General features: G+C 38.1%; 1 long non-coding RNA gene across 1 annotated transcript; it reads right to left on the reverse strand.

The window, feature by feature from the left end:
• Positions 1-2,372: 2,372 nt before the first annotated feature.
• On the reverse strand, positions 2,373-12,413 carry LOC119867282. The gene is made up of 4 exons (XR_005383039.1): positions 12,300-12,413; positions 10,248-10,405; positions 2,934-2,977; positions 2,373-2,513 (listed from the first exon to the last, which is right to left on the reverse strand). It is a non-coding gene; the product is annotated as an uncharacterized LOC119867282 (long non-coding RNA).
• Between the last annotated feature and the right edge of the window lie 8,513 nt (positions 12,414-20,926).

The following is a 20,926-nucleotide window of genomic DNA, read 5'->3' on the forward strand; positions in this document are numbered from 1 at the left end:
TGTCTCTGCCTCTCTCTGTGTCTCTCATGAATAAAGAAATAAAATCTTAAAAAAAAAAATATTGTAATTCCTTTAGTCTCTGTGATATAAAACCTTGTATCTTAGTGACATAAAACTTTGCGTCCTACAACTAAAGAGTAATTTGAATAAATCAGTATCAAGGAAAAGAACATGCTCTGATGTTCCCAAACTGGGTGGATCTAAAAAGGTTAACAGCCAGGTGTCGTGGAGTTCATGCCAAAGAGGTGATTCATGCCTCCCTCTAGGACTCATTCAGTTCAGTCTCCCTAGAATCCTTGGTCCTTATAATTCCTGAAAAGGTTAACCTAAGTGGGTATATGTCCTGGAATTTGTACAACCTACATTGTAGATTTTCAGAAAAATTCACAGCCAGAGTGTTAAAATTAGATTAGGAAAGTGGAGCCAAATGATGGAAGAGTAAGCTTGCTTTTCTTGGTGTTAGGACTTGAGTTAGTAACCTTAGCTTGGTTAGCTCGTCTGCTAAACTGCATTCTCCTTTGAGATGAATTTCCTAGTAAAGCTGTTGTTGGTCATTACAGACTGAAGATGGTTTTTATCTCATTCTAATACACTTGTGAAAAAACCTCTCTCCGACAGCTTTCTATTGCTAGGCTCATGGAACTGCCTGATTTTATGATTATAAATGGCCTGTGGTTAGCCTGTGGTTTGGGCATATAAATCCTATTAAAAACCCTCTTTTTTTTTTTTTAAGTCTCCATCAGTAGCTTTGGCAAAGACGTGGTTCATGATTCTATCCTAAAACATCTATCCTGTACCTGGCACTTGGAGGTGTTCAGTGAATAATAATTATTATTATTATTTGATTTTAATGTAAATAATTTTTATTATTTTATTTTATTATTATTATTATTAGGTTGTTTGTAATGTAGTCTTACTATGGGATGCTGTTATTTTTTTTCAACACCAGAAACACCATCATTTTGAATATTAGGAAAGGAAAATGATGATTTGCTAGAAATTCACTGACATTAATATAATGCGAAGTGCCAAAGATTTAAACAATTATGACCATGATATTTTTTATTTCTAAATCTTTGTTCTCTACTTGTTTGTTCCATTTAGTTATTTAACATCTGAGCAAAACTCAATGCCTCAATGCTAAATCTGAACTGTCTGTAGTTTTCAGTGAACTATCTTCCAACCAGCCCCAGAATTAGCAATATCTTTGACTAATTTCTTAATTTTTATTCAAATTATCCAAAAGTACAGGGATACCTATTTATTCATTATTTGAAATGACACACATTTTCCCAGTATGTCCATTCCTGCTTTTCCTTTACTGTATCATCAACCTCAGGCCAAGGCTTCTCCTCCTTCACATTGTGTCTACCTCTGCTCTCACTACCAGTAACCCCTAGTTGTCCTAAGTTGCCATTTTCAGATACATTTGACTAGAATAACTCTTTTATTATTTATTTTATTATTTGTTACTGCCTTCAGTGATATATCCTTTAAAGTGCAAGCAAGCATCTTGTACTGAGGAATTATCATATTTCCATAAATCTAAAGACTCATTATTTAAAGACACCTTGCTCAGAAAATAAGGAGACATAAGCTGAAAAGACAAATTCTAATTTCAGATATACTAATATTTGGAGGAAAGTGTGTATCTAAGGACCAAGGAAATATGGTACTTCAACCCTGGAGCTCTAGAACTTAGCCTGGTGCCTATTACATAGTAGATATTCCTACTTGTTTCATTATTACTTTTGTGTCATTAATATTATTGATATTAATTAAATATTAATTGATGGCAAATAAACACTATAATTTCAAACTGATATGCACAGTCTTTGGTTCTCAGTTTATCCTGCCCCATCTTTAAAAACCATATAGTTTTTAATTTAGTGTCTTCAGTTTCTTTACTTTTCTGTCGTGTAAGTTCCTTCCTCCAAGCTTTTTTATTCCCCCTTTTGTTTTAGGTTATCTTTGTCTTCCAGATTGGAGTTAACACTCTGCCTTTCCTTCTGTCCTCTTAGTTCTGAAATCGTATATTTGATTATCATCATTTGGCACTTCATATTGCTTATTAAGATGAAGCCAGATAAACACCAACCATTATCTTAACAGGTGGTACTAAAATTTTACTTACTCAGAGTAACTGCACGTGTTTAAGAAAATATCCCCACGATTGTGAAAAGAGAGGCTCCTAAGCAGAGTCTGAAAGAAAGGCCAAAAAAAAAGGGGGGGGGGGGGAGCGGATGCCCTGCATAGAAAAACAGTAGTAATAAGAACTTGAATTTTTTTTTTTTTTTTTTTTTTTACCTTTGAGAAAGAAGTACAGGAGGAGTAACTTCACCAAGAGGCTAGAAGACAGAGACTGAAGCGAAGTTGACAGAAATGGCCAAAGGACTTTAAGCACTGATAAATCTAGTATTTGCTTATTTTTTTCTAGCATCATGGTTACCTTAACCCACTGGCATACTCCGCAGCATTTTATAACGATCACATAGGTACAGTAACTGGGTTATCTAGTTGGAAAAGAGACAACATATGTAAAACCCCAAGATAGTCCATAGGTTGACATAGTACAAAAAAAAGAAGCTCGAGGAACCAGCAACCAGGAAAGCCATCCCACTCTTACTCCTCATGCTGCCATGGATATGAATTAAACCTGTTTCCTTTGTAGGGTCATCATTAGCAGAAATCTTGGCTTTTTATTTTATTTTATTTTTTTACTTCCTGCTTTGCCAACAGGGTATGAAGCTAATAGTACACAGTTAAAAAAAAAAATCTGTTTGAACTATTTGGCCATTTTCATTAATGCAGAAAGAAAATTCAGATGCACAGAGTGGCTGAGGTTCAGTCAGTTTTAGAAATCTGCTCTCAGTCACTAGAGATGTATCTCTCAGGTACCTTATTTCCCAATATATAATTAAACCTTTGCTCACAATTAATATTTCTTGTCACTTGTCAGTGGAAACTAGAAGGATACCTATAAGAGACAGAATAAGAATACAGTGAATAATGGCTTTAGTGATTTATACGGGCAGAAAAAAACATTTACCTTGAGAAAAATCCAGATGGGTGTTTTTGTTTAACACTTACTCATATGTCATTTAACATAGTTCAATATCATTTTTCACTAGCTTGATACCATCTAGCCTCTAGTTACTTTTTTCTTTTTTCTTTTGAAGGGACCATGTGAGTGTTTTTTTACTGAGTTTCTCTACGGAGCAGTTTATAAGAAAAGCTATAAGATTAATGAATATGAACTTCCTCCAGTGATACGAGTAGATAGAAACTGTGGGAAACAGATCTGTAAAGAATGCAGTACTGGCTAATCTAGGCTGAACTTCCAATGCTTACAGCTAGGAGAATTCAAGGGACACTTAGTAAATCTGTTGGAGCGATTTAGGCTAAAGTTCCATAATTGCTCAATAATAATATTCATCATCTGCTATTTGGAAAGCACACAATTAGGCACTGTGGAAAGCAAATATGAAGAAAACACAGCCTTATATTTAGAGATTGTATCATCTAGGGTCAAAATCTGGTTTATAATCTGGGCATTAAGTTAACAACGTCAGAAAGTGCCCTAAATCACACTACCGAATTCTAGGATTCGGAGGAAGACATGTCATTTTCTGTGGCTTGATCTGGGGACATAACATTTGAACTAGACACTGGGGTTGGGTTGGATTTAACAGGTCAGCACAGGGAAGACGAGAAAGTGGAGAGAGAAATCCTAGGTAGAATGAATGACATGTGTCTGCCTCCAAAAATCTCTCTTCAATTTGCCTCTGAGCATCACTACCCTTGTACTTACCAGGTGTCCATTGTACTTAACAACTGTCCTTAGTAATTGTACTTAGTGATTGTGCTTAACAGTTACTCTTGTTACTTCCTGCTTGCCCTTATGGCAACTGCCTCCTTAGTAGTTCTTCTTCCTTTGCTAATATATTCTTTGAAAGCATCGTCGCATATGCTACTCGGCTACGAAAAAACATGAAATGTTTCTGATTGCATACCTAAAAAATAAAGTTCACATCCAAGGCCCTTCATATGTGGCCCAGTCCTACCAGTGGTGATTTCTGCACCCTCTGGGGGACATTTAACAACGAGTGGAGACATTTTAGGCTGTCACCATTCAGGGGATGGTGTTCCTAGTGGCTCAAGGATGCCACTAAATATCCTATAAGGCATGGGACTGCCCTCCACGACAAAGAATTGCCTCACCCAAACCACCAATTGCATTGAGATAGGAAAAACCCTAGTTCATACAACACCTAATTCGATTGTGTAATTATAATAACAAGTGCAATAGAATTGAGAAAAGAGACGACTGACTCAATAAATGTAGCGCTCAACCAGCAGCTACAGGATTCTGTGGGTGAAGAGGAGAGTAATTGCTTAGCATGAGCACTTAGTGTGTGTTCCTGCACATCACCCAGTGTTTACACAGGAAATGCAATGCAATGCATTGTTTAATCTCCAGTGTTGTTTTAGCGGATGGTAAGGAAGGAAGCTTTTATTGAACAAGCTATGTACCTTGGCATTGCTGGACTCTCGCATCCATTCTTACCTAGGCCTGGAATTCCCTTTCTTGCTCTCTGCGAACCCACTTCTCTTTCAAGTCCCACAAAACTATCACATTCCAGGGAAAACTTTCCCTAATTTTCCACATAGTCAGTTGGTCTAGCAAGTTCCTCAGACCTCACTTACAACATGCTTCACACAGAATTGTACTCATTTACAGTGCATGGCTCTTCTGCGTAGAAGTACTGTGATACTAATCACAGTAGTGGCACATCAAAAAGAAAGCAACACATGTTGCTTTACTGAATGGATGAGGAAGGATGAAAAAATTACATTTGCTAGAAACAGGGAATAGTCACCTTTGGATGGGAAAGCAGGCATCCATGGAAGAGTAGCGAAAGCTCAGACTGCAGAGACACATGGGGCTTTGTGTGCAGTGTGCTTTGAAGGCCTGGGACTAGTGGTTTCTTTGGGAGCATTTGGAGTAACTAGAATGGGTTTCTCATCAAGGGGTGACACGAAGTGGCACTGTAGAAACCTAATCTGGTGGAGCTATTAGAAAGTATTTGGTAATTACGAAGCATTTGATCATTAGATCATAATGTACACCAGGCTTACGTAAGTATTGTGGTTTTAATGCCTGTGATGAGAGCCTGTGAATCTTAATCTGGGGTCACTCCCAAGCCTAGAAGAGTAAGAGAAGGAGGCAGAACAGCACTGTAATCCCACTACCTGTCTCGGGGGACCTGTGTATTCCAGTGAAGAATGGGAGTGGATCCAATTGCAGAAACCATGACAGGGTTTCGAGCTGCCCAAAGTCTGAGATGCACTGGGGGGGGGGGGGGGAGAAGTACCCTCCTGGTTGCTATGCTTTCTTGGTATCATCGTTGGTGGGCCCTACTGTTGGTATCTAGGCCACCATAGAAGAATCTGGTGACTCTTATTTCTGTCCACTCATCTTTTCCATCTTTCTTTTTATAGCCACAGCATTTCCTTTCCTTGGGGGAATTCTGGTCCTGTTCACCCAGTTCTGGTACGCGTATCAATTATTGCACACCTACCCTCTACTTTTACAGGTGCATCTGAATACAGGGCTCAGACGGCACCAATCAGCTTGCCACATCCCCCTGGACAGTTGTGCATCTCCCAGGGTTGTGCATAAACAACCAAACCAGGCCAATCAGAGTTCTTCCCCAGAGCTGGAAGTTGGAGTTGGAGAGGAATTGCTTTCTTCTGCTTAGTAAACTCTAAGGATATGGACCTGGATTGTCAGTGGCCATCCTCTCTGATGTGTGGAGACTCCTTTCATGGAGTTGAAAATAAAGGAGCCAATGTAAAGAGAAGCAGGGACCAACAGCAATAAGAACTGGATGGAGACAAATATAACTGTGGCACTAAGGTCCCCGGTCCAGTCTCTGAGCAATTGGTCTCTGTGGCTTTTCTTCCAAGGTCATGACCTATCTCAGTATGCTTCCTAACTAGAGGACTCAACCTACTTCCCTTCTTGTGTAAGTTAATTTTTGTTGGGTTGTGGTCATACATAACCAAAGGAAATGTGACTACTAGTTATCCCTTAACCTGAGGGTGTAGTAACACAGGGAACAGGTGTCAGCAGCAGGCTGGCATCTGAAATACCGGCTCTTGCTGTCATGTACAATTTTCCTCCTTCTTGATCAGGGATACAAAATAGGGATATCCCACCTTGATTCTCTACCCAATTCTTCTCAAAATCCAAAATAATTATTAAAAATAGAAACACAAAGGCTTCAGTTCCAACAGCAAAAGAACTTAAAACATTTAAAATATGAAGAACTCTGTTCTTCGTCTGGATCACCTCAGCAGTGATTCCAGGTGTTCCCTTCTAGCAAAGTGAGCCTGTCAGGATGTGGTTCCTCTTAGTTGGAGACTCGGAGAGCACACAGACAGGGTTTCTCCATCTCTTCCTGCTCCCCAAATAGGTGACAATGGTTAAAAAAAAAAAAAAAAAAAAGAAAGGAATGCAGCAACTGACACACTGATTTGGAGATGCAGTGGGGCCGGCAGCCCTGGGGCATAGAAGTCCTGAAAGTCCTGAGTGAACACGGTGAGTAGCAGAAGCCTTCCTTAATCCCAGGGTTGTGACCCTGTTCTCTGGAGGAATCATTGGGTCTGTAAGTCTTTGCAGGTTGTGTCCATCTCTCTTTATTCTTCAGTGGATCTGAAGTGGGTCTTGGGGGGCGTATTGCCTCCTTGGGGGCTGTAATATTAGTTTCACAACCTATTTTCATCAAGGAGGCTTAGAGGTTCAAGATGTGTTTTAACTCAAATGCTTTTCTTGTCAAAATTCTTAAGTGCAAAGAAACCTAGGGAAAAGGAAAGGGGAAAAGGAAGAGGTAGAAAGGAAAGGAAAGCGCGGTAGTGTCGGGCGGGAGTTCGTTAGGAGGGGGTCTGAGTGAGGGAGGGCGGGAGGGTATGGATGGGATTTAGGTTAGCGGGTTTAGGATCTTTCTCTTTTCGTCTTTTCGTTTTTGTCTTCTTATTCTCTTCTTCATTTCTTATTCTTTTCTATTTCTCTTCTTTCTTCTTCTTCTCTTCTTTTCTTTCTATTCCTTTCTCTCTCTCTCTCTCTCTCTCTCTCTCTCTCTCTCTCTCTCTCGAGTTGCTTTATTTCTATGCTTCTTTATGCCTATGCTTTGCTTTCTCCAGAGTGTCTCAGAGCTACTGAATGTAAATGGGAAGATACCTTTAATCTGGCTTTGCCTTGGAGCACTTTAATCATCTCCGGGTTTTTATTCAGTATTTTTCACTCAGAGCTTCTCTCTCTCTCTCTCTCTCTCTCTTTTTTTTTTTTTTTTTTTGTCCTGTTTTCTTACTTTTGAGGTGTACAAGGAGTACACCTTTCCAATCTGGAAAGTACAGACTTTCCAATCTGGAAGGCTCTGAATTTCTGGTCTTTCTCTATAATTCCCTTCCAGTCTGCTTTCCAATGGTCAATTCTTTCTGAATTCATTTATTTTGTGCAAAACCTTACTAAATGCAGCAAAAAGCCACTAATGTATAATTCTGAATCTCTATTTTCCAACATATTACTCTGAAACCTCTGGCTAAATATCCACGTAAGCTGACTCCCCAGTCACTGCATGTGATAGACTAAATATTTTACCACCATCAAACACATGTCATTATCTCTTCAACATCTGATATCAATTCCTTGCTGTTTATTACTCACTAAGCATACTTAAGCATTTTTTATTTTTGTTATCCCACAGTAGGTATTATTTTCCTTATTGGGAGAATTAGTGCTACCTGCCAACAGACAGTCTGTAATCACCACGCTTTTACAACCAAGAGTTAATCTTATCCACATTTTATGTCCAGAAAGAGTTGGCAACCAGGGATGAAGGAAATTCTCCTTTGCATAGTCACTCAAGGAGCCAGGCTAGTGAAGAGTCTACCATTTTGTACCTACATCATCTGAAATACTATATTTTTGAGGTTTCTCTGACCCAGGAAGAGAAGAATGGAGTGGCACACTAATTCTGAACTCCTCAGGCCCAGAAGTTATACATTTTAAAGAATTTTTAATCTCTCTTTCTGAAATTTTCTCAAGGATTTTAAACAGAAAGTCTTTATTGATAGTTATTTCTACAGAGCTAAATGTTGCTAGGTTTTGTTTTGTTGTTGTTGTTGTTGTTTTGAGACTCTCAAGGAGGTCCCATACCCAGTGTGGAGTCCTACTTGGGGCTCAATCTCATGACTCTGAGATCATGACCTGAACTAAAATCAGGAGCTGGATGCTTAACCAACTGAGCCACCCAAGCACCCCAACGTTGCTGTTCTGAATTTCATACATTTAAGGTAGATAGGCCAGATCTCTTTCATTGACCCCCTCAAATTTACCGTCTACTTGTCTGAGCCTTGCTTTCTGCCCAGACAGTCTGACTTATGCAGACCACATCACTGGGTGGCCCGGGCTCCTGGTTTCTGTCTGCGTTTGCCAGTGGGAGACTCTGGAGGTAGATTGGATGGAGGAAAGGGAGTGAGGCTCTGGCACTCACTGCCAAGATTTTCTCTCGCTGGCCATATCTCTCCAACAGAATTATTGATTCTCTCATGGCAGCAAGCATGACTCTTTCTCTGGGCTCCTGTACTGGTCCTTTCCCTCTTAATACCTTCGGGATCAGACTATCACTAACTCTTGGATGTACAATTACAATAATCCACATATCTCTGCAAATGTCTCCTTGTAAATAAACTGTCATGAAATTATTCTATTTTGACTCTACCATCTGTTTCCTCTTGGGAACTAAGTAATTCAGTGGATGTCTCTGTTTGAATCTGTTCTCCATGATACTACTTTCTCTTTTATTTGTGCTATTATTGTTGGCACTTTATCTGTGTATGATGTCTGCTATTCATGCCGTTTCTGTGTATTTCTATTTAGTATTGTGTGTCTCTGAACTGCCTTTATATTCTCTCCCTAATGAGGGCTGTGATTCTCAGATCTGAAGTGTGTTTCTTTTTTATTCTTTTATTTTGAAATAATTAAAAAAGTTGGAAGAATAGTTTGGAGAGCTTTTTCATTTTGAACCATTTGAGTAAGTGGTTGATAAGATGTCCTATCGCCTCCAAATATTTTGGTATAAACTCCAAATACTTCAGTGTGTATTTTCCACAAATAAATATAATTTTCTATAAAACCATAGTAACACCATTGAAGTCAGGAAAGTAATGTTTACACATGCTACTATCCAAATCACAGATGCCATTCAAGTTTTACCAATTGTCCCAATAATGTTCCTTTTAATCAAAAGAATTTAATCCAAGGGACAGCTGGGTGGCTTAGTGGTTGAGCATCTGTCTTTGGTTCAGGGTGTGATCCCAGGGTCCTGGGATCAAGTCCCATGTCAGGCTCCATGCGTGGAGCCTGCTTTTCCCTCTGCCTATATCTCTGCCTCTTTCTCTCTTTACGTCTCTCATGAATAAATAAATAAAATCTAAAAAAAAAAAAAAAAAAAAAAAGAATTTAATCCAAGATAACATGTTGCACTAGCTGTCATAAATCAGAAACTTTTCCTTGTTTTTCTTTTTTACTTTTATGACTTTGACAATTTCATATAGTTTATAAAATGTCTCTGAATTTGGGTTTACCTAGTATTCTTTATGATTAGATTCGAGTTGTGCTTCTCCTAGTGCTGGAATACCATAGTAGTGATTTTGTGTTCTTATTTCATCCAATTAGGTGGTACATGTTTTCAATTTGTCACCTTACTGGTGATGTTAATTTTAATAATTTGTTTAAGTGGTGTCTGCCAGATTTCTCCACTGAAAAGTCTTTTCTTCTTTGCAATTAATAAGCATTTTTAGTTGAGACTGCATAAACCTTCCATTTCTTGTCAAACTTGTGCTCATTAATTTTAGCATCTATTATTAGATGCTGAATTATTACAATGATAGTTGCCAAAAGCTTGTTTTCTAATTTCACTGTTCCTCCTGTGTTTCCTAGTTGGCATTCTACTGTAAAGAATTTATAATTTAATTTTTTTAATTTAATTTTTAACATATATTTATAGCATATGAATTTATGCATTCCTCTTCTATTCAATGGGCTATTATATTTTACTGACATTATTTATTCATTCTGATGCTCAGATTGTCCTAGATTTGCCAGTGGGAGCTCTTTCAAGATAGCTTCCATAATTGTTAAACCATTTCCTTGCTATATTGAATAAAATATTTAGGCTCACCTTTGATTATCCCTGCTTTAGCTCTGAAGTCAGTTATTTCTGCAAGGAGATCTCATTCCTTTTAGCAGAGAATTGCATTTAGGAACCCAGATGTGGGCATTTGGAATGCTCTTCGGTTCTGAAGTGTCACTGTACCCAGACCCTGTCAATGGATAGAACTGGGAAATATATTTAAGTATGTAATCTCTACACATACATAGATTCACAAGTCTATTCGCTATTCATTGCTCCATAACAAGCTCAGCTTCATAACAGTGGACATTTGGTACTTCACAGTTTGGTCCAAAATTCAGAAGCAAATTAGCTGGGGGCTTCTGGCGAATGCCTCTCATGAGGTTGTCATCAAGATGCTGGCCAGGACTACAGCTTTCTTACAGCATGACTGGGGCTGGAGGATCCACTTTCAAGGTGGCTCATTGACAGTTCTGGTAAGCCAGGACTGGTTGTTGGCAGAAGGCCTCATTTTCTCATGTCACTGATTTCTCCACAGGGCTGCTGAGTGTAGCTGGCCTTTCCCAGAGCGAGGAGGCCAGACTGTCTTTTATGCCTTAGCCTCAAAAGCCTGCCTCTTTCATTTCTACAGTATCCTGTTGCTTACACAGGTCAACCCTGTTCGGTATGGAAGTGGGCCACAAAAGGTCTGAATACCAGGAGGCAAGAAGTTGGGGGCCACTTTAGAGCCTGGCTACTGCAGTATCTATAGTGATTATTTCAGTATCTCTATTTTTATGTCTATCCATCCATTCGTCTTCACCTATCTATCAGAAACTATGTGTTTATACCCATAATTTCAATTTCAATCAACACCACAAGATTCATTTTAGTTTTTGCACTTTCTGTGACAGGGAGAATGCTGACTCCCATCATTCTCATATATTCCCAATATATTTACTTATTTCCTCAATCCTCCTTGTATGTAACCCATCCCTTGGTCCCATACCCAGCTACTTCCATGCCCTGTGGAAATGTTCCCCTCACCAAACATCGGGGCTCTTATCAGATGCTAGGCCACTGCACCCCCTTCCTACCCACCCCACATGACCTACTCACTCCCTGAGACCCCACCTAATGGTTTTTGAACTGAGTCATTCAGGAAGTTATTCCATACTATTCAGGAAGGAAGCGAAGTAGGTATGATTCTGGTTGTTGTTGTGAACTGTATTGTGGCAGCGGAAAGAATTTATAATAGATTTGAGCTACAGAAACAAACCTCTAGACTTAGTCTAAACTGAAAAAGTTTCTCCACGTGGATACAGAGATCCGAGAACTGTCACATCTCCCATGCATCTGGGTCTGGCCTCCTTCCTTTATGAACAGCTGCTTGTTTAAACTGTCAAGGACACCGTTACATAGGCCACATATTTATTCTTTTATCCTCTCCCTTTTCTTGCTTCCTCTTTTCCTTCTTTTTTTTTTTCTCTTCTGCTTCCATTCCCTTCTCATTTTCCTTCACTCCCCATAGCGTTCATCCTCTCCCATTTTTTTTTTTTAAGGTTGTCTTTGCTTTGAGCTGGTCACAATGTCTATTGGCACGAAGACATTGTTTTCCTCAGAGCAGCCTGAAGGTTATTAATTGGCTGGTGTTAAACAAACAAAGCTCCATTCATGCTTCATTTTTTTTTTAAAAAATGAGTATATTTGGGACACCTGGGTGGCCCAGTTGACTAAGCATCTGCCTTCCGCTCAAGTCATGATCCCAGGGGTCCTGCATAGCGGTCCCTGCTTCCTTGCTCAGCAGGGAGTCTGCTTCTCTCTCTTTCCGCCCCCCCACCCCTCCCTGCTCGCATTCTCAAGCACACTCTCTCAAATAAATAAATAAAATCTTTTAAAAAAATGAATATATTAGAATGTTCACACTCTAGCCCTCTGTCTCAAGTGAGCATGCTTACTTTGAAGTCATGGCAACAGAATTTCCAAAAAGTTACCATTATTCCAATATTTCTTCTGAAGAGCTTCTTGCTAACCCGAGGACTCCAGTTTCTGTATAAGAAATAGGTTAGAGACAAGGCAAGGATTTCTTACATACGATTAACAATTATCCTAACAATTTACCTTCTTTAAATTACATGCTGATGAATCACAGAAGACATCTTTCCTGCTCTGGTTCTTTCATTTTCCCAGAAAGTCAGGGTGATTAACTCGATGAGACATTTCCTGAAAGTTATGAAACAGAGGTTCCAGACACATCAGAGGCATCAGAGGTAATGAAATTATGGCTGAGCAAGCTGCTAAACCATTACACCCTTTAACAAGAAGAGGGATAATGGATTTTTTAAAAAATATATCTGGAATTGGAGGTTGGATTTGGTTAAATCATCCACAGAATTACACGAAAACCAAACCAGGGGGCTTCAAATAGGAGTTTTTTTCTCTACTCACAGAAGCATATCAGCATCTTTGTTATGCTCTGTCTGTGGAAAGCTACATGGGGAGGGAGATAACACGCACATGTCAGAGCCAGGCGACTGACACCTCTGAGCTCAACAATTTTTACACCTCACTTGAGAATCAAATGTGGAGAAGGTCAGAGAAAGGCCTACCTACCGAGTGTGCACATGGGAATGCATGCTCATTAGGGAGGCTCAGTAGGGCGCCAGGGAAATGTGAGCAGATTAGTATTTAGTGCACTTCGTGGGCTCCAAGGTTATCACTACCCAAGGCTAATCAGTCATGTCAGTTTTGTGCTGTGAAGAATTTACCACAGCTTGTAAAATGGCCTGCATTTTTTGAAATAAGGTCAATGCCAAATTTTATCTAAAGTAACTCTCTAGAAATATCATTCCAGCAACTTAAGAAATGGATGAAATAAACAGCTGTAGAAGATAAAAATTCTTAAATGTGATGGTTGACACTTTAGAGGAATACAGAAAATTCCTAGATAAGATAGTATGACATTAGCCACACTACAGAATAGAGAGTTTCCAAATACCACTTTTATCTTATGCTTCTGTTGAACTATGCTAAGATTTCCTGAAATGAATCTAAAACTGGCTTTTTATCACTGTTCCTTTCGATTTTAAAAAGATAACAAAATAGCAACATTTCTCCGATGTGAATATTGACAATAAAAGCTCTTTGTCTTCATCCTAACTCCAGTTTTTCTGGATGCATTTAGTGTTTCTCTTTAAGATGAAAAAAATAAAACGGGGCATTAATGTAAGGAAAATGCATGAGGACAGAATGAGGTATGATCTCACTCTGGGGAAGGAAGGATTGGAAAGCAATATAAATCCCAGTGGTTCTTTTCCAGGAGTCATCATGGAAAAATTAAAAAAAACAAAAATGAAAACTGTGGTTTTACTGAACTCTTAACAATTCAGTCTTTCTCTCTTTCCTTGAGTGTGTCTTTCATTTGTCTTTATATGATCACTAAAAGGAACAAGGTTCATGGAGTTTCCAAAGAAGATTTGTAAATGATTAACAAAAGTGTATGTATATATATATATATATATATATATATATATATACACACACACACATACACACACAATTTTCTGTTTATAAAAGGCATCTTTCCTCTCAGTGGGGGAAAATTCCATATGAACAAAATCATTAGAATTTCTTAACCTTGGCCTAAAGTCTGTCATTGTTTTTCAAAATATGCAAACAACATTTTCTATTTCCTACTGCAATTTGTGTGTGTGTGTGTATGTGTCACAAAATACTACCGGCCATTATAGTACAAATTTATCATCTTGTCCCTCTAGCACGGTTACTCCTTCTTCTCATAACACCACCTTCATCTCCTTTCAGATTGAATCCTTTTCCCACGTGCAGTTCACGTGCTATGGGGGAGGCTGGCTCTGCCTCTCATTGGCCGAGTGACTTAGGCCTGACCAATCAGCGCACTGCATCCCTTTGGCACCAGTGATTGGCTCCTGCATTGTCATGTGACCCAATTTAGGTCCGTGAGAACCAATTCCAGGGCTTAGGTGCACTTATCAGTAATAAGTAACTTTTTCTGGGGTTCTTAGCTGTAGATTAGGGAGGCCTGCAGATGCTGGGAACTACCACACAGGAACAACCAGCCTGAGAAGAGAAGAACACAGAAGAAAGTGCTGAGAGGCGGAAATGGACAAATTTCACACCTTTGTACAAGTTTAAAAATGAAGTTACTTTTTTAGATCAAATTTCTGGTAAAAAAAATAAAAAAAAAAGAAAAGAAAAGAAAACAGAGGGCAGATGCAGGCTATAGAGGGAGTCAGTATTGATTGTTAAGCAATGAGTAGCCCATCAGTCCTGAAGTTTAAACGCTTGTTGGCTTTCATTTATCCCTGTTTTTAAAATTATGTAACCAAAATATTTTGTGATCATCTTGTGCCAGCCACTGCTTAAACCACTTCACCAATAACTCACTTAATCCTCCTAACAAACTAACGGTGTAGGAATTATTGACATCCTCATTTTTAGCATGAAGGAAAATGGAGAGGTTATATAATTTGTCCAAGGTCACACAGAGAGCAGGGAGCAGACCAGACCTGGGAACTGAACCCTGTCAGCCTGACTTCTATTCTAGTGTAACCATTACTCATACTGCTTTTTCAGAACAGTGCCCTACCCTGTCCAAGCACATACACAAACACAAAGAATGTATCCTGTGCATTTTATGAAGAAAACTGACCCAGAGGGATAGTGTCACATACCTTGTAAGTAAAAAAAGTGAGTCTGAGAGGCAATGTGGTGTTCTGATTAAAAGGGTGGACTCTGCATTCAGACAGCCTGGATTTGAATTCCAGTTACACTAACTCCAGCTGTGTGGGTAAATTACTTTACCTCTGTATGTCTTTGTTTTCCCATTTATAAAAGGGAGCCAATAGCCATACTTACCTTTCTGGGTTGTTATGAGGATTAAAGTTACTGTGCCTGACTAGCATTTAGCAGAGTATACTAATTTAACTATAATTATTAATAAATCTCATCTTTTTTGTTATACCTTTCTATGCATGATGTTGTTTTCTCTCTTTTCCACTTATATTCTTCCTCTTAATACATCTGGCTATTCTACTCTCATTTAAAATAGTGCTTTAATTACTTTCTTACAAGTCCATTCTTTTAGTTAAGTCCAATATTTTAATAATCTCTGAACTTGTTTTAATTATTTCTTCCAGTTCTAAGAGACTTTTCTTTTGGTACAATGAGAAAAAGGGTGAGATACAGAAAAAGTCAAGTCCCGGGCCCTACCTTTGGCCTCTGTCTTTAGAGAACCAACAAAGTACTACATATTTCCTGTTCCTGTAAAAGTTGAGTTAGAGGTGTCACTTTTTAAGCCCTTCAAAGAGTTTTCTTTGGAGAGGAACTATCAGGTATTTGTTAGAGAGTTGCCCCCGGCCACCATGATTCTGTACAGAAAGCCAGTGCACACATTAACTTGATTTTCAAGGGTAAAAGTCAAGAATCAATTAGTAGGTGAATTTTAAAATTTTGCTACTCTGTTTGAATGACTGGTAAGAAGATGTTTAAATACATAGTGATAGGATACTATTAGAAAATCTGTACTAAGCAGTATCAATTGTGGTTGTTTAGTTCCTAAGCTAGGTGGGTCATGGGCAGCCACCATTAAGTGCTTCCGAATATTTCTCAACTTGGCCCAGTGACAGATGCTTTGCGCTCACAGAAAAGGGCAGAAGAGCTTTTCCCTCCTCTACACCTGGAGAAAAGCCCTGATCTACTCCAGGAAGAAGCATTATGGCAACTAGAGGCAAGCAAATTACTATTGTACTACATTCATCTTTCGTTTCTTTTTCTTTTCTTTTCTATCCTTCTTTTTTTTCCCCCATCCATCTTTCTGCTCTTATGACTTCCTACATTAATCATCCATGGAGATAAATTTAAATGTAATCATCATATTTTACCATAATTGCTTACAAACTCAATAGTTTAGTTCTCCTGGACTTTATTTAAATCGAGATAATGGCAAAGGCTTACCTAACTAAAAATTTCCAGTCTAACATTTTTGTGAACCAGTTAGATTTTAAAGCTAAAGCAGAAAATGGATCTAATATTCTTATATTCTTAAAAATCAAATTTAATCTCTTACATTTTCTCATGTGGTAAAGAAACATTAAAAGAAAATATTTTCACTTGTCTGTTTCATCTTCATAACAAGAAATGTTCTTAAACAAACATCACCCTTTCCTCTGAGGAATTCTCCACTTGGCCACTGCTGGTGGTATGCTGTGGTATTAAATGTACAAACATGAACTCATGCTTGCAATGTTAATGTGAACCTTTGAGGAAGATTAAGCAGTTTTTCCAAATAACTGGTTTAAGGTTTAAAGCATCGAGAAAGATAAAATAGAAGCATTCCCCTGCTTCATCTTGGCATTGTCTTTGAAACCATGAGTCATCCTCCTCTTAGCAAGTAAAAAATGCTCTTAAAACAGCTCATTAGTCAATGATTCAGAAAGAATTTTGAAAAACTGATGACAATGTTGTCCATTCTTTTGCAAAGGCAATAAATTTATCTCACTTTCCCAGGTCTAGAGGACTTTTCTAAGTCTTTGCCTTACTGTTTGTGGGCAGTAAACTGGTGTAGGTTGCTTTTTCATTGGGATGTTGGCTTAGAGGTGAGTTCCTAGTGGTCAGTGAGATCCAAAACACTTGAATCTATAGATTCCTTGATGAATTGAGTCCTTGGTAAGTTAAAATAAAGAACTCCCTTAACAGTGATTTGCTTTAGCACATTAGATTGTTTGACTTTATGGGAAATAAGATGAAGCAAGAGCTTGAGATGAAAACCTTCAATAAAAGATAATAATATGTTGACTGACCTATTGTTTAAACCAAAAAGAATTAAATGCACAAGGAACATTCTCCAGAATAGATCACACAGTGGGTCACAAACCAGCTCTCAACAAATACAAAAAGATTGAAATCATAGCGTGTTTTAAGAATGCAACACTATGAAATTTGAAGTAAACTGCAAGAAAAAATGTGGAAAGACCTCAAATACATGGAGGTTAAAGGATATCTTACTAAAAAAGTAAAAATAAATAAATAAAAATAAAGGACATCGTACTAAAAAAATAAACAGGTTAACCAGGAAATTAAAGAAGAAACAAAAGATACCAGGAAGCAAATGAAAGTGAAAACACAACAGCTTAAAACTTTTGGGATGCAGCCAAGGCAGTCCTAAGAGGAAAGTATATTGCAATACAGGCCTATGTCAAGAAGCAAGAAAAATTTTAGCTACACAACCCAACCTTATATCTAAAGGAGCCAGAAAAGGATAGAAAATAAAGACTAAAGTCAGCAGAAAAAAGGGAAATAATAAAGATTAGAGCAGATATAAACAATATAGAAACAAAAAAACCTCAGTAGAATGGATTAACTAAACTAAGAGTTGTTTTTTTAAAAGAATTAATACAATTGATAAACCCCTAGCCAGACTTATGAAAATGAAGAGAAAACAGAGCCAAATAGATAAAATCTGAGTGAAAGAGGAGAAATCACAACCAACACCACAGAAATATAAACAATTATAAGAGAATACTATGAAAAATTATGCCAACAAAGGGGGCAACCTGGAAGAAATGGACAAATTCCTAAAAACTTACAAACTACCAAAACTGAAAAAGGAAGAAAGGGAAAATTTGCATAGACCCATAACCAGCAAAGAACTGAATCAGTCATCAAAAATCTCCCAACAAACAAAAGTCCAGGGCCAGATGGCTTCCTAGGGGAATTTCACTAGACATTTATAGAAGAGTTAATACTCATTCTTCTCAAAGGTTCCAAAAAATAGAAATGGAAGGAAAACTTCCAAACTCGTTCTATAAAGCCAGCATTACCTTGATTCCAAAACCAGACAAAGACCTCGCTAAAAAGGAGAATTACAGGCCAATATCCCTGATGAACATGGACACAAAAATTCTCAATAAAATACTAGCAAATCATATCCAACAGTACATTAAAAGAATTATTCACCATGATCAAGTGGGATTTATTCCTGGGCTTCAGGGATGGTTCAATATTCACAAATCAATCAGCATGATACATCACATTAATAAAAGATAAGAACCATAAGATCCTGTCAATAGAAGCAGAAAAAAATTTGACAAAATGCAGCATCCTTTTTTGATAAAAATCTTCAACAAAGTAGAGATAGAAGGAACATACCTTGACATCATAAAGGCATATACAAAAGACCCCATAGCTAATATCAACCTCAATGGAAAGAAACTGAGAGGCTTTCCCCTATGATCAGGAACATGAAAAAAAAAAAAAAAGGAACACGACAGGGATGTCCACTCTCACCATTACTTTTTAATGCAGTCCTGGAAGTCTTACCCTGAGCTATCAGACAACAAAAAGAAATAAAACTGGCAAGGAAGAGATCAAACATTCACTATTTGCAGATGACATACTACTCTATGTAGAAACCTCAAGACTCCACTAAAAAATGATAGAACTAATACATGAATTCAGTAAAGCTGCAGGATATAAAATCAATATGCAGAAATCTGCTGCATCTCTATACACCAATAATGAGGCAATAGAAAAAGAAATCAAATAATTGATCCCATTTGCAATTACACCCAAAATAGTAAGTACCTAGGAATGAACCTAATGAAAAAAGTACAAGATCTGTAGTCTGAAAACTGTGAAACACTTATGAAAGAAATTGAAGAGGACACACGATATGGGGAAGCATTCCATGCTCATGGATTGGAAGAACATTGTTAAAATGTCTATATGTCCCAAAGCAATCTACATATTTAATGTAATCCCTATCAAAATACCAATAGCATTTTTTTAAAGAGCTAGAACAAATAATCTTAAAATATTTATGGAACTACAAAAGACCCCAAACAGCCAAAGCAGTCTTGAAAAAAAAACAAAAAACAAAAAACAAAACAAACAAAACAAAACAAAACAAAACAAAACAGCTGTCTTCAAGCTCTATTACAAAGCTATAGTCATCAAGACAGCATGGTCCTGGCACAAAAACAGACACAGAGATCAATGGAACCCAATCGACAACTCAGATATGGGTCCGCAACTATATGGTCAACTAATCTTCAACAAAGCAGGAAAGAATACCCAATGGAAAAAAGTCTCCTCAACAAATGATGCTGGGAAACCTGGATAGCAGCATGCAGAATGAAACTGGACCACTTTCCTAGAGCAACCTCTTTGACTTCAGCCGTAGCAACTTCATACTAGACACATTGTGCGGGGCAAGGGAAACAAAAGCAAAAATGAACTATTGGGAGTTCATGAAGATAAAAACTTCTGCACAGCAAAAGAAAACAGTCAACAAAACTAAAAGGTAACCTTCACAATGAGAGAAGATATTTGCAAATGACATATCAGATAAAGGGTTTGTATACAAAATCTATAAAGAACTTATAAAACTCAACACCCAAAAACAATCCAGTTAAGAAATGGGCAGAAGACATGAATAGATACTTTTCCAAAGAAGACGTCCAGATGGCCAAGAGACACATGAAAAGATGCTCAACATCTCTCATCATCAGGGAAACACAAATCAAAACCATGATGAGATACCACCTCAGACTTATCAGAATGGCTAAAATTAACAACATATGAAACAATACGTGTTGATGAGGATGAGGAGAAAAGAGAGCCCACCTACGCTGTTGGTGGGGATGCAAACTGGTGCAGTCACTCTGGAGAAAAGTATGGAGGTTCCTCAAGAAGTTAAAAATAGAGCTACCATACAACCCGGCAATTGCACTACTGGGTATTTACCCTAAAGACTAGGTAGTGATCTGAAGGGGCACCTGCACCCCAATATTTATAGCAGCAATGTCCACAAGAGCCAAAGTATGGAGAAAGCCAAAATGTTCAAGGACTGATGGATGAATAAAGAAGATATGTGTGTGTGTGTGTGTGTGTGTGTGTATAAATGGAATATTACTTAGCCATCAAAAAGTCGAGAAATCTTGCCATTTGTAATGACACAGATGGAGCTGGAGTATATTACTCTAAGTGAAATAAGTCGGTCACAGAAAAACAAATACCATACAATTTCACAGGTCACATGGGATGGTGGGAATTAATCCCAGCCTGAAAATAGGAAAACTGAATTACCGACACTGTTTTCCCTTTTCTTGCAAAGTGACCTTGGCAAGCTCCCTAATGCTTATCTACTTTTGTTTCCTCATCTCTAAATCTCTTAGGTCATGAATATGTTGCAAGTTTTAAATGAAACGACTGCAGGAATAAAAATACTACTGCTTGGAACCTACAGCCTTCTTCCAGCCTCATTCTTGGCTCTCTTTTCTGCCCTCACCTTCAGCAAAATGCAGGAACATCGGGCCTGGAATTCTTTTTTTTTTTTTAAAGATTTTATTTATTTATTCATGTGATACAGAGAAAGAGAGAGAGGCAGAGACACAGACAGAGGAGAAGCAGGCTCCATGCAGGGAGCCTGATGTGGGACTGGATCCCAGGACTCCAGGATAATGCCTTGGGCCAAAGGCGGGCACCAAACCACTGAGCCACCCAGTTAATCCCTTGGGCCTGGAATTTATCTCTTTTTTAATCTCTTCTATTTTAATTCAGAAACACTTGCTATCTCCTGCTATCTAGACAACAATGAATGAGATACAGAGCAATTCTTATTTCCTTGATGAGTGTGGTTCAAGCTGGTTAAGCTGGTTTCCTATTTCTTTTTTTTTTTTTTTTTTAAGATTTTATTTATTTATTCATGA

This window comes from Canis lupus, chromosome 33 (assembly GCF_011100685.1).
Source record: "Canis lupus familiaris isolate Mischka breed German Shepherd chromosome 33, alternate assembly UU_Cfam_GSD_1.0, whole genome shotgun sequence".
NCBI lineage: Eukaryota > Metazoa > Chordata > Mammalia > Carnivora > Canidae > Canis > Canis lupus.